Source organism: Stenella coeruleoalba (genome assembly GCF_951394435.1).
Source record: "Stenella coeruleoalba genome assembly, chromosome: 3".
NCBI lineage: Eukaryota > Metazoa > Chordata > Mammalia > Artiodactyla > Delphinidae > Stenella > Stenella coeruleoalba.
The window spans coordinates 36,986,469-36,998,393 of record NC_137148.1 but is presented as its reverse complement, the minus strand read 5'-3'; the positions used below and the strand labels follow the sequence as shown (position 1 = coordinate 36,998,393).

The following is an 11,925-nucleotide window of genomic DNA, read 5'->3' as shown; positions in this document are numbered from 1 at the left end:
AACCATACAGCTATCACATGACCCACACTCTTAGGGCTTCTATCCCAGAGAAAGGAAAATTTATTTTCAAGCAAAAGCCTATACATAATATAACCTTATTCGTTAGAGCCCCAAATTAAAACAAACAAAAAACCAAAACAAAACCCAGGTGTCCTTCAACGGGTGAATGGTTAATCAGTCTATGATACATCGATACCATGGAATACTCTCGGCAATAAAAAGGAAAGACCTACTGATACATGTAATACCTGGATGAACCTCCAGAAAAGTAGATTGAGTGGAAAAAGCCAACCCTTCCAGAGGAAGCTCGGCGGCCATGGTCGCTGTAAGCAGGCCAGATGCCTGCTGGCTGACGGGCTTTCCCCTAAAGCTGGCGAAGGTGGAGCCGCAGTCCAAGCTGCCGCAGCCTCTGGACCCATGGCGTGACAGGTTCCAGCAGAGAGGGGCATAGCTGCTTTCAGATCTCATTATGCATCAGAAAAATGAAAAAACAGACGAAAATTCTATGGAGGAAAGGAATCCACTTAGCCTTTTCTTAGAAATGGAATACTGGGTTTGGAGGCTTTAAGAAGTTCTACTTTCATCAACAGTTGTGCATTCTGAAAGCCAAGTTGGGAAGGCCAGTTACTTGGAGCAGGCATTTGAGGCATTTCCAATGCAGAAAGAAGGCCCTTCAAATCCAGAAAATATGGATCCAGGATGAACCCCTTTTTGCTAAGACAAAGTCCAATATGGCTGTTCAGAATCTTAGTACTTTGTCCTCTAAAGTGAAAAGAAAGGACACTAAACACTTCATTTCCTCCTCAAGTGCCTTCCTGAAAGTCCAAGCAGAGAAGTTGCTATCATCAGCAAAGAACTCTGATCTGATCATGAATATTCTGGAGAGAAAAGTCTCTTGAAGGCAGCTGCTGACGTACCAGCAAATAGTGTTTTAAGTCAGGCCAGTGGTCACAGACCTAGGATGGAGCCACAGGCTTCTCATCTTCCTATGAAGTTCAATGTGGAGAGCCAGAGTCCAGGTGAGAGTGGCACAATTGTGGTCACCTTGAGCAACCATAAGAGAAAGAGCTTTTGTTATGGCTGCTACCAAGGGCTGGAGCACCACAGGAATGAGGGACCCCTGATTCCAAAAAAGTTTCAACTTAACAGAGAAGAATAAAAGTATCTCCTCATATGATGTATGAGAAATGATCCATGATTAGATTTCGGTACAGGGTTCTCAGATCCCAGCACTTCAGAACAAAAAGCAAAGCTTGCAAGCTAAAAAAAGCCCAGCAAAGCTGGGTGCAGGTCACTGGGGACCATCAAGAGACCCTTATGGAGAACAGTGCGGGTGGCAGTTGCAGCCCATTCCCTTCCCCAGAACCTGAAGAGCCTTCTTGTCGGCATTAACCATACCTTCCAGATATGGACAGCAATGCTGTGGTGAAGGGAAAGAACTCTCATGTGCCTCATGGCCACACTAAAGGAAGCCCTCTCTTGGGCAAGGAGCTTAGTTTAGATGAAGCATTCCCTGACCAACAGAATGGCAGTGCCACAATGCACCTGGGGCGAGTCAGCCCCTTCCTCTCCTAAGTGGGAGTGTACAGAACTGATTCATGACATCCCCTTACCAGAACATCATTCTAGTAACATGTTTATCTTGGAAACTGAGAGAGAAGTTATGGCTCTGGGTCAGGAAAATCAGACAAGTACTGTCAATGATGACACAGTAAAACTGTCAGTGTCAGGGGCAGATCAATCTGTGAGTAGTGTAGATGGGCCTGTGTCCAAAGACACTGTTCAGAATGAGAGCTCACGCCAGTGGGATGAGGATGGATCTTTCAAGCAGAACATTCTTAGTTCTAAGTTGCTGGACCACCCTTACTGTAAAAGTCCACTGGAGGCTCCTCTGACAGGCAGTGGACTCAAACTAGAAAATCAAGTGGGAGGTGGGAAGAACAGTCAAAAAGCCTCTCCAGTGGATGGTGAACAGCTGTCAATCTGCCTTTCTGGATTCCTGGATGAGGTTATGAAGAAGTATGTCAGTTTGGTCCCACTCAGTGAAAAAGATGACCTTGGAAGATTAAAAGATGTCTTTAACGAAGACTTTTCCAATAGAAAACCATTTATCAAACGGAAATAAGAAACTATCAGGCCAGACATCAAAAATGCAACTTCTGCATCTTCTACAATAAGCACATGCTGGATATGGAGGATCTGGCAACCCTGGATGGTCAGAATTGGCTGAATGACCAGGTCATTAATATGTACAGTGAGCTGATAATGGATGCAGTCCCAGACAAAGTTCACTTCTTCAACAGCTTTTTTCATAGACAGCTGGTAACCAAAAGATATAATGGAGTAAAAAGATGGACTAAAAAGGTTTATGGATACAGAAACTGAAAAGTAGAAGTGGTTTGTTACAAGGTCATGTAGACTAGAAGGAGATTCTTCTGGAGCAGGACATTATCTGAATATCAGAAAGGAAAGAAGGCTTGAGAAATAGTTTCTAAGAATCTAGCTTAAAATAGCCCTGTAGGGACTTCTCTGGTGGCACAGTGGTTAAGAATCCACCTGCCAATTCAGGGGACGCGGGTTCGATCCCTAGTCGGGGAAGATCCCACTTGACGCCAAGCAACTAAGCCCGTGTGCCACAACTACTGAGCCACAACTACTGAGCTCTAGAGCCCACGAGCCACAACTACTGAGCCCTCATGCCACAACTACTGAAGCCCGTGCGCCTAGAGCCCATGCTCCACAACAAAGACAAGCCACGGCAATGAGAAGCACGCGCACCACAACAAAGAGTAGCCCTGCTCGCTGCAACTAAAAAAAGCCTGCACACAGCAACGAAGACCCAACACAGCCAAAAATAAAATAAATACATTTTTTATTTTTTATTTTTTTTTAAACATCTTTATTGGAGTATAATTGCTTTACAATGGTATGTTAGTTTCAGCTTCACAACAAAATGAATCAGTTATATATATACATATGTTCCCATATCTCTTCCCGCTTGCGTCTCCCTCCCTCCCACCCTCCCTATCCCACCCCTCCAGGCGGTCACAAAGCATCGAGCTGATCTCCCTGTGCTATGCGGCTGCTTCCCACTAGCTATCTACCTTACGTTTGGTAGTGTATATATGTCCATGCCTCTTTGTCGCTTTGTCACCGTTTACCCTTCCCCCTCCCCATAGCCTCAAGTCCATTCTCCAGTAAGTCTGTGTCTTTATTCCTGTTTCACCCCTGGGTTTTTCATGACATTTTTTTTTTCTTAAATTCCATATATATGTGTTAGCATACGGTATTTGTCTCTCTCTTTCTGACTTACTTCACTCTGTATGACAGACTCTAGGTCTATCCACCTCATTACAAATAGCTCAATTTCGTCTCTTTTTATGGCTGAGTAATATTCCATTGTATATATGTGCCACATCTTCTTTATCCATTCATCCGATGATGGACACTTAGGTTGTTTCCATCTCCGGGCTATTGTAAATAGAGCTGCAATGAACATTTTGGTACATGACTCTTTGAATTATGGTTTTCTCAGGGTATATGCCCAGTAGTGGGGCTGCTGGGTCATATGGTAGTTCTATTTGTAGTTTTTTAAGGAACCTCCATACTGTTCTCCATAGTGGCTGTACCAATTCACATTCCCACCAGCAGTGCAAGAGTGTTCCCTTTTCTCCACACCCTCTCCAGCATTTATTGTTTCTAGATTTTTTGATGATGGCCATTCTGACTGGTGTGAGATGATATCTCATTGTAGTTTTGATTTGCATTTGTCTAATGATTAATGATGTTGAGTATTCTTTCATGTGTTTGTTGGCAGTCTGTATATCTTTGGAGAAATGTCTATTTAGGTCTTCTGCCCATTTTTGGATTGAGTTGTTTGTTTTTTGTTATTGAGCTGCATGAGCTGCTTATAAATTTTGGAGATTAATCCTTTGTCAGTTGCTTCATTTGCATATCATTTGGTATATCCTTTTAAAGATTCTATTCCTGCATAAGGATTTCGACATATACATACACATTCAGAGGGTCAGATGTTATTTGTTCTTGTCACTGACTGCTTATTCAAATCCGCTCTGAAGAGCTATTTCCTTCCTGCATCTTGGAGAAAATGTAGGTCAAGATCTATTATTTTTCTAGTTGATCTCAGATAAATCCTCCAGTTCCTTCTAGTCACAAAAATTTCTTAACCCTGTAACTCCATGTTCAGTTCAATGCAATAAGAAACAGAAACAATGCTGTCAACTTCATTTAAAGTTCTATCCTCTCTCTCCAGCCTTAACTCAAGCTGCCTTAGCTTGGCTGGCAGAAGCCTGGGTGGGCTTCCTCTGCTTCCCTACATTAGCTTAGCTCCTGCTCACTAGGCTGCTCCTGGCAACTCCATGTTTTAAGTTGTGACTCAGACACCACTGTGCCCCCAAACTCCAACAACCAGTACTAAGCTCCTCCAGGGGGTCTGATGGTCTTTCTAGGTAGGCTTGAGATAACGGAAAGTCGCTCCTCCTGCCCTGTCAAGGGTGACGTTGGGGTGGGAGAGACTCTCAGTATGTTCTGGGTGTCTCCTCACCTTTGGATTGGGGGAGGGTCAAGAAGTACAAAACCGTGTTTTATAAATTCCTTTGCAATTGCTGCATACTTAGCCTGGCACTTACTTGGAAACATGGAACTACTTGGCACCTAGTGTTTTAGGGCTTCAGCTGAAAACAAGACAGAGATAGTGTGTGTGTGTGTCTATATACAGAAATAGAGAGAGAGAGAAGTCTACCTTCTTCTAAATCATTTTAGATGTATCATCAAGGAATCAAATATTCTCATAATTTTTAATTGAGTTATTTTTCTACACTCTAATATGAGTATTGGTCACCCACTAGCATGTATGGTCATTTATAAGAATAAAAACATTTGATTAATCAAATCACCCATTTTTGCCATATTAAGAATGTCCTTGGGGCTTCCCTGGTGGCGCAGTGGTTGAGAGTCCGCCTGCCGATGCAGGGGACACGGGTTTGTGTCCTGGTCTGGGAAGATCTCACATGCTGCGGAGCGGCTGGGCCCGTGAGCCATGGCCTCTGAGCCTGCGTGTCCAGAGCCTGTGCTCCGCAACGGGAGAGGCCACAACAGTGAGAGGCCAGCATACCGCAAAAAAAAAAAAAAAGAATGTCCTTGGAGAGGACAATCTTTCCTAAATAAAAGGCAAGCTTCACAAGGAGAGGATCTCCCCCTCCTTTTTTTTTCTTCCTGGACCACAGATGCAAGAAGCCATAAACCAGTGGGGACAAAAGCCCATTTTGAAGAGTGAGGAAACAGAAAGATAGGTGTGGCTGGGACCTTCTTATCTTCTCGAAGCCATGCATTAGTCCAGATGCTTGTCTCCAGACTTATTGTTATGTGAGGAAAAGAACCAACAATACGGTTTCATTGCTCTGCCCTAGATAGATTTATCCCCCACTCATGGCTTCAGAGCAGCAGACCCAATAATTGTCTCCCACAGTGCTCATAAAATTATAAATATTTTCTATAGATGCTTATATGAGAGACAAATACTTACAAGACACTTATTTTTTCACTTTGGGTAGGATAAGTTTTAAATAAAAACAGAATTAATCTAATACATAGGAAGAGTCCTCTAGGTCAATAGATAAAAATTTAACACTTTTTCGATAGCTGATTTATATTCCTTAGTATGCATCTACCATAATTTATTTAGACAGTCTTGTAGACGGGCATTCAGGTTAATTCAATATTTTAAAATCTCCTTTCTTTTTTACATTATAGGCAATTATATAATAAATATGTTTAAGTACTAATACTTTTATTTTCCTAGGCTAGACTCTGAAGAGTGGACACACGTTATATGCCCTTTTGATTTTTAGACATATTACCAACAATTTACACTCCTACCACAGTGAAGTACACATTTTCTCTCATTCTCACCAACAATGCCTTTTTAAAAAGTAATTTTGATCAAGCTTAATAGATTATATAATTGCTTTAACTTTTATTTATCAGATGTTAAAAGGTAAACCAAGGCACATTAAAATTTACAAGAGTTTATTTCAGCAAACATTCGTTCAAGTTGGGCAGCACCAAACTGAAAGTGTTTAGGAGTGCTCTGCTGACAGAAGCCAAGGGAAAGACTTTTCCAGAGAAGATCAGAAGCAAAGCAAAGAAATTATCTGATTGGCTACAGCTTAAGCAGTTGCCTTATTTGGGGAAGCCTTGTTGGCTCTTAATGATTAGTTGTTCTTCAGTTATGTTTTCTTGGATTCGAGTGCCTTGACTCTGACTTAGATTTCGGTTTGCTTACCTAGGTTACCAAGGCACTAGAGACACCTCAGTCTACCTGCCTCCTTGTTTAATTACTATAACACAGACCGCAACTGAGGTTGAGCATCTTTTCATATATTTGTCCACCACTTGCATTTCTTTTTTATGAATAGGCTTTGCCCCTTTTTGGTCTTTTTCTTTGAAGTTCTTTGCCTATAAAATATTCACCGTGTGTTATTAACCTTGTTAATTTGGAGTCTTGCTACACAAAATTTTTATCTATTCAAAAATGTGTATCTTCTTTTTTTTGACTTCTAGTTTTCTGTTTTGCTGAAGAAAATCCTCCCACCTTATGTGAAAATTTAGATTTTAATCTAATTCATCTGGATTAGTGGTCCTTGAAATAAGAGAAAGTGTTACAGAAGTTACAAAGAATAGCCCAACTGGATTATGCATGAAAAAGTTCAGTAGAAACATTTCCATTATTGTACAGTTAGAGATGTATAGTTGATGCATGTCCTAAATTAATTTAGATGTGGATTTGAATTGAGGAGGGGAGGTCACTTACATGTGACTATGTATACATTGATGTCTCAGTGTACCCATAGTCATAATACTCCAATTCATAATACTCTAAAATGAATACAGAGACACAGTATGACTCTAGTATGACCATACATCATTCTACTAAATTTTGTATGTTCCAATGTCAATGATGTAGAGATGTTCAGTAAACATTGGGCTCAGGTTTTGCTTTGTTATATCTCTTAGGTGTATTGATAAAAGTCTCCTGCCAGGTGTCCTTTTATCTCTGGCTACCTTGAGCACATTGCCTCTCAAGTAGCATATGATGCTAGAACTTGTTTAAGAATCATATCCACTTTCCTAGCTCCATTCTACAATTTTTCTCCTTTTATATCCTAGGCCATGTCCTCTGTTATCAACATACAATTCAAGATAGTGTCACTGATGTCACATTGAATATTTTCTATGGGAGAACATACAGATTTATAACTCTTCTCTATTTTATTTTATTTTATTTTTTTAGTATTATTATTTTTTGTGGTACGCTGGCCTCTCACTGTTGTGGCCTCTCCCATTATGGAGCATAGGCTCCGATGCGCAGGTTCAGTGGCCATGGCTCACGGGCCCAGCCACTCTGCGGCATGTGGGATCTTCCTGGACCGGGGCACAAACCCGTGTCCCCTGCATCGGCAGGCAGACTCTCAACCACTGCGCCACCAGGGAAGCCCAACTCTTCTCTATTTTAATGGAAACCTGTATTAATGACACTTGCATATCTACCAATTTTCTTTTCTCCTATAAATCGTATTCTTTAGTATAGTACCCTATACAAAGGGAAACTTAAGGGATAACACCCAAGGGCTGTCTTTCTCAATTTGAGTTGATTCCTTTTCTCTAAGTGTAATTTCTCAATAATCAAGTAATTTCCTAACTGAACAGATACCCCAGGAACTTGTCTTTCCTCCCACATACATTTTTACTTTTCTAGTACAATTTCATCATGTTAATTCAGCTAAACATTTTAAAGAACCATAAATGCACTGTAGGCCATGTTGTCTTTGAGTACACATTTAACTACCTATTACTATGAACAAGAAGCACAGGTCGTCAGATATTCTGCTATCGAGTTAGATAATGATTAGAAATTTAGATAATTAAATCTTTGCAAGCTAGAGAATTAGACTAAATTCTATCCATTTTTTCCCCCATTACTGTTCATGCACATCATTATGCAGTTAGGGAAAGAAAAAGAAGATTGATATGGGAAAGAGGTAGAAAAATTTAGGAAGTAAATACTCAGCTAACATTAATTAATTAACTCATTAATTACCAAAGAACAAAGATCATGGGCAGGAAAGAGTGATCAGTATTGTGAAGTGTTGTGGTTAAGAACGTGAACTCTGGAGTGAAGTTATCTAGGTTGTATTCCTGACTCCACCACTTTAATAAGTTGTGTGACTTTGGTGAAACCCTCTAAGCCTCAACTTCCTTATCTTAAAATAGGGACTATTATCACCTATTATCATAGGGTCACTATAATATAATAAAATAATAAGATGCACTTTAAGCATTATGCTTTTGTTAATATTATTATTTGGGGGAGGTAAAGGAAGAGGAAGAAGCTCATTATTACCACTAGAAACTAAATAGTTCTCATGATATAGCAATCTCATTTTTTAAATATCCAGGATTGGAAGAGTATGGAAAGTTTATTTTGTATTAGCAAGCATTTTATACTAGGCTCCTCTCTTAAACAACTGTTATCAAATGGATGATGGAAAATTCACCAACTGCCAGAGTATCCCTATGTTTTGGGAGCTATCCTGCTTATTTATTTATGTGTCCTCTTCAAATACTTTTTTGAAGGTTAACTGTATGTTAAGTATTGGGCATAGATACAAATGAATACGACTAGACCCTGTACTTGAGGAGCTCAAAAGCATAGCAGTTGTGAAGACAAATTCATAAAGAAATAATTAGAATACAATATAATAGGTGTTACTTTACACACATACAAAATAGTGTGTAAAACAGTGTTTTTCACTATACTGAATTGAGATGGATATTCCTATATCTTCTCATCTATTCAGTTTTCTGGTTGTGGCATGTTTTTGGAATTCAGTGACCATCCATCTCTTCTTCTTCCTGAGTGGTAGAACCTTAACCGTGTTCAGGCATTTATCATCCAATATGCTCTGCAAAGCCAACACTTCCCTCAGTCCATGGGGGTGGGTCATGAGTAGCCTGAGCCAATTGTGGTAATTCTAGCCGATTTTCAATGATGGCTCAGAAAAGGGCATATGACCCAATCCTGGTCAATGAAGCCTGAAGGGGAATTTCCCATGAGGCTTCTAGGAAGGTTTTTCTCTTCAATAAAAGGAGACACCATCTTCTTCCCCAACAGTTATTGTATTGGGTTGGCCAAAAAGTTCGTTTGGGTTTTCCTGTAACATCTTATGGAAAAACCCCAACGAAATTTTTGGCCAACCCAGTATCTCCATGTGATGCTTGAAATTGCTTCAGCCATTTATAACCATGAATGGAAACATCACAGAATTGCTAAAGATGACAGAATGGAAAGATGGTCCCGATTCCCTGATGATATTTTCATATTGTTGAGTTAACTGTGTAGTAAGGCATTAACTGACCAGGCTTGGAGTGTTCAAACTCTGAACGTTCCAAAGAAAAGACTGGCTAGAGGAAGGGGTAGGGGTGGGTCCTGGGATTTAACCTCTAAGCCCTTGGAATATCCTGCTAGATGAGTGTGTTTTTGTATAACTGGAGTCTTGGACCACACAGTGTCGATTTGACCTCTGAAGAGGCTAAAGTGTTAATAAGGTCAGTCAAGCAAGTACTCTGTGCCTATGTGACTGACCCTCAGTAAAAATCCTAGACATCAAGGTTCAGGTAAGCTTTTTTGGTTGGCAACACATCATATGTTGTTGCTGGGAGAATTACACATTGTCTGTATGACACCAGTGAGAGAGGACAACTAGAAGCTTGCACTGTTTTCTCCTGGCCTCTACTCTATGCACCTTTTTCCTTTATTGATATTAATCTTTATCCTTTTACTATAATGAGCCATAACCATGAGCATAAAAGCCTGTGCGTTCTGTGAGTTCTTCTTGAAAATCATCAAACTTAAGGGTGGCCTTGGGGACTCCCAACACAAGCCCGAAACATCTCCCTTCACATTACTTACTACCTGAATTCATGGTGTGGCCAAGGGAGACCTGACAGACATTTCTGTCAATTCATAGTTTCTGTCAAGCTAACCCTAATGTCTCACATGAACTATGACTAAGCTACATCTCCTGCTCTGTAGTTATAACCATTGAATCTCAAATTCAACATTTTACATCTACCCCCTTCAGTGTCAGCTTATTCAAATCAGACAACTCTATCTTTTCAAGATTTTTTTAGGTCCTGTTTCTGTTATCAGCATTTTTGTTATCATTCCTTCCTTACTATTTGCCAAGGTGTATGAGATGTCACCATTCTTGATCATATCTTTATATATCTGGCATAATGTAAATTCCATAGGCAGGAGTTTCGTCTGTCTTGTTTACAGCTACCTTCCTAGCGCAGAAAAATATATATTTCTGTAGTAAATTAATGAGAAGAGATTTTATCTCTGGGCAGATTCTTTTTAAACACATACATATACCCTAAGAATAATAATATAATTATCCTTCAACATTCACGCACCATATAGATTATCTATTATCTACAACCAGGTAAGAGAAGAACACTGAGGAATAGAATGTATTTAAGACTTATTTTGGGGTTGGTGAGGTAAGAAAGATGAAAGACTTTGGAAGCATGAAAGAACAGTCCATGGAGGAAAGGTCTGGTTGGGGAATACAGTAGAAACTTCTGATTTTTTTGGTGGCCACATGAATATGCTACACTTCTGAGCAGAGAAGGGGAGAAAAGAGTAGTTGGGGCAGGAGTAAGGCACATTGAGTCAGGCACATTGAGTCAGGAGTAAGGCAAGTGTCTCACTCACCTCCAGTGCAGACTTTGAGTGGTGCAAAAACATCAAATATTATATAAATGATATTATTAATAAAACATCTTTAAAAAATCAAAGTTAATACCAAAAAGTTCATAGTGAACAAAATGTCAAAATTTTAAATGAAGACAGGATCAGCAGTAGCACTGATCTACTCACAATCTATTCCCAGTCTAGAAGTGAAGCCCCTAAGAGGCCATACATCTGATGCTTCCTTAAATATTAGATTGGTGAGTTTCCCCTCATCCTATTCTCTATCTGTACATAGGTCTGGTCCTTCCTCCCCAACAAAGACTTCTTAAGGAGATACCAATGAAATTGAATATACTTTTTATATATAGGATCAGATTTTAATGTGGCTTAGTGTCCTACCAAACTGATTATTGGGTTATATATTTTCCTATTTCTCAGTATGAAATGCTTTTGAAATAAATACAAACTAAAAAACCAAGACTAAAAAAAACTGCATAAACTTCATGATCCATTAAGAAATATATGTACACAAAGACACACAGAAAAGCCCAGGAAAAAAGTGCAATAAAATGTTAACAAATGTTGAAAATTGGTGATGGAATTATTGGCATTTTTCCTCCCTATAATTTCTAATTTATCTTTAGTGGACACAGATTGTTTCTTTCTTTTACAAATCAGAACAAAACTTAGAAATTAAAAGTTAGGAAAAAATGTAACAGGTAATCAGAATCTGAATAGATGTACCATTTCTTTTTGTTTTGTTTTGTTTTTTGTGTGGTACGCGGGCCTCCTGCTGTTGTGGTCTCTCCCGTTGCGGAGCACAGGCTCCGGACGGGCAGGCTCAGTGGCCATGGCTCACGGGCCCAGCCACTCTGCGGCATGTGGGATCTTCCCGGACCGGGGCACGAACCTGTGTCCCCTGCATCAGCAGGCGGACTCTCAACCACTGCGCCACCAGGGAAGCCCGATGTACCATTTCTTATTATATCAGATAGCCAATTCCTTGTTGAATAAATTTGATCATATAGTAAAATTCTAACCCAAAGTAGAATTCTGGTTTAGATTGTACTGATCTTCCATGCCAAAGTCTAATAGTCTGCTCACCCAAGTTCAAGTTTGGAGAGGATAAACTAGAAAATTCAGTGCTA

At 39.9% G+C, this 11,925-nt stretch overlaps 1 pseudogene across 1 annotated transcript; it reads left to right on the top strand.

Annotated features, from left to right (window-relative positions):
- The first annotated feature begins 482 nt into the window (after nt 1-482).
- Nucleotides 483-2,385, top strand: LOC307184837 (sentrin-specific protease 5-like; annotated as a pseudogene). Its single transcript has one exon. The product of its transcript is annotated as a sentrin-specific protease 5-like (transcript).
- Nucleotides 2,386-11,925: the final 9,540 nt, after the last annotated feature.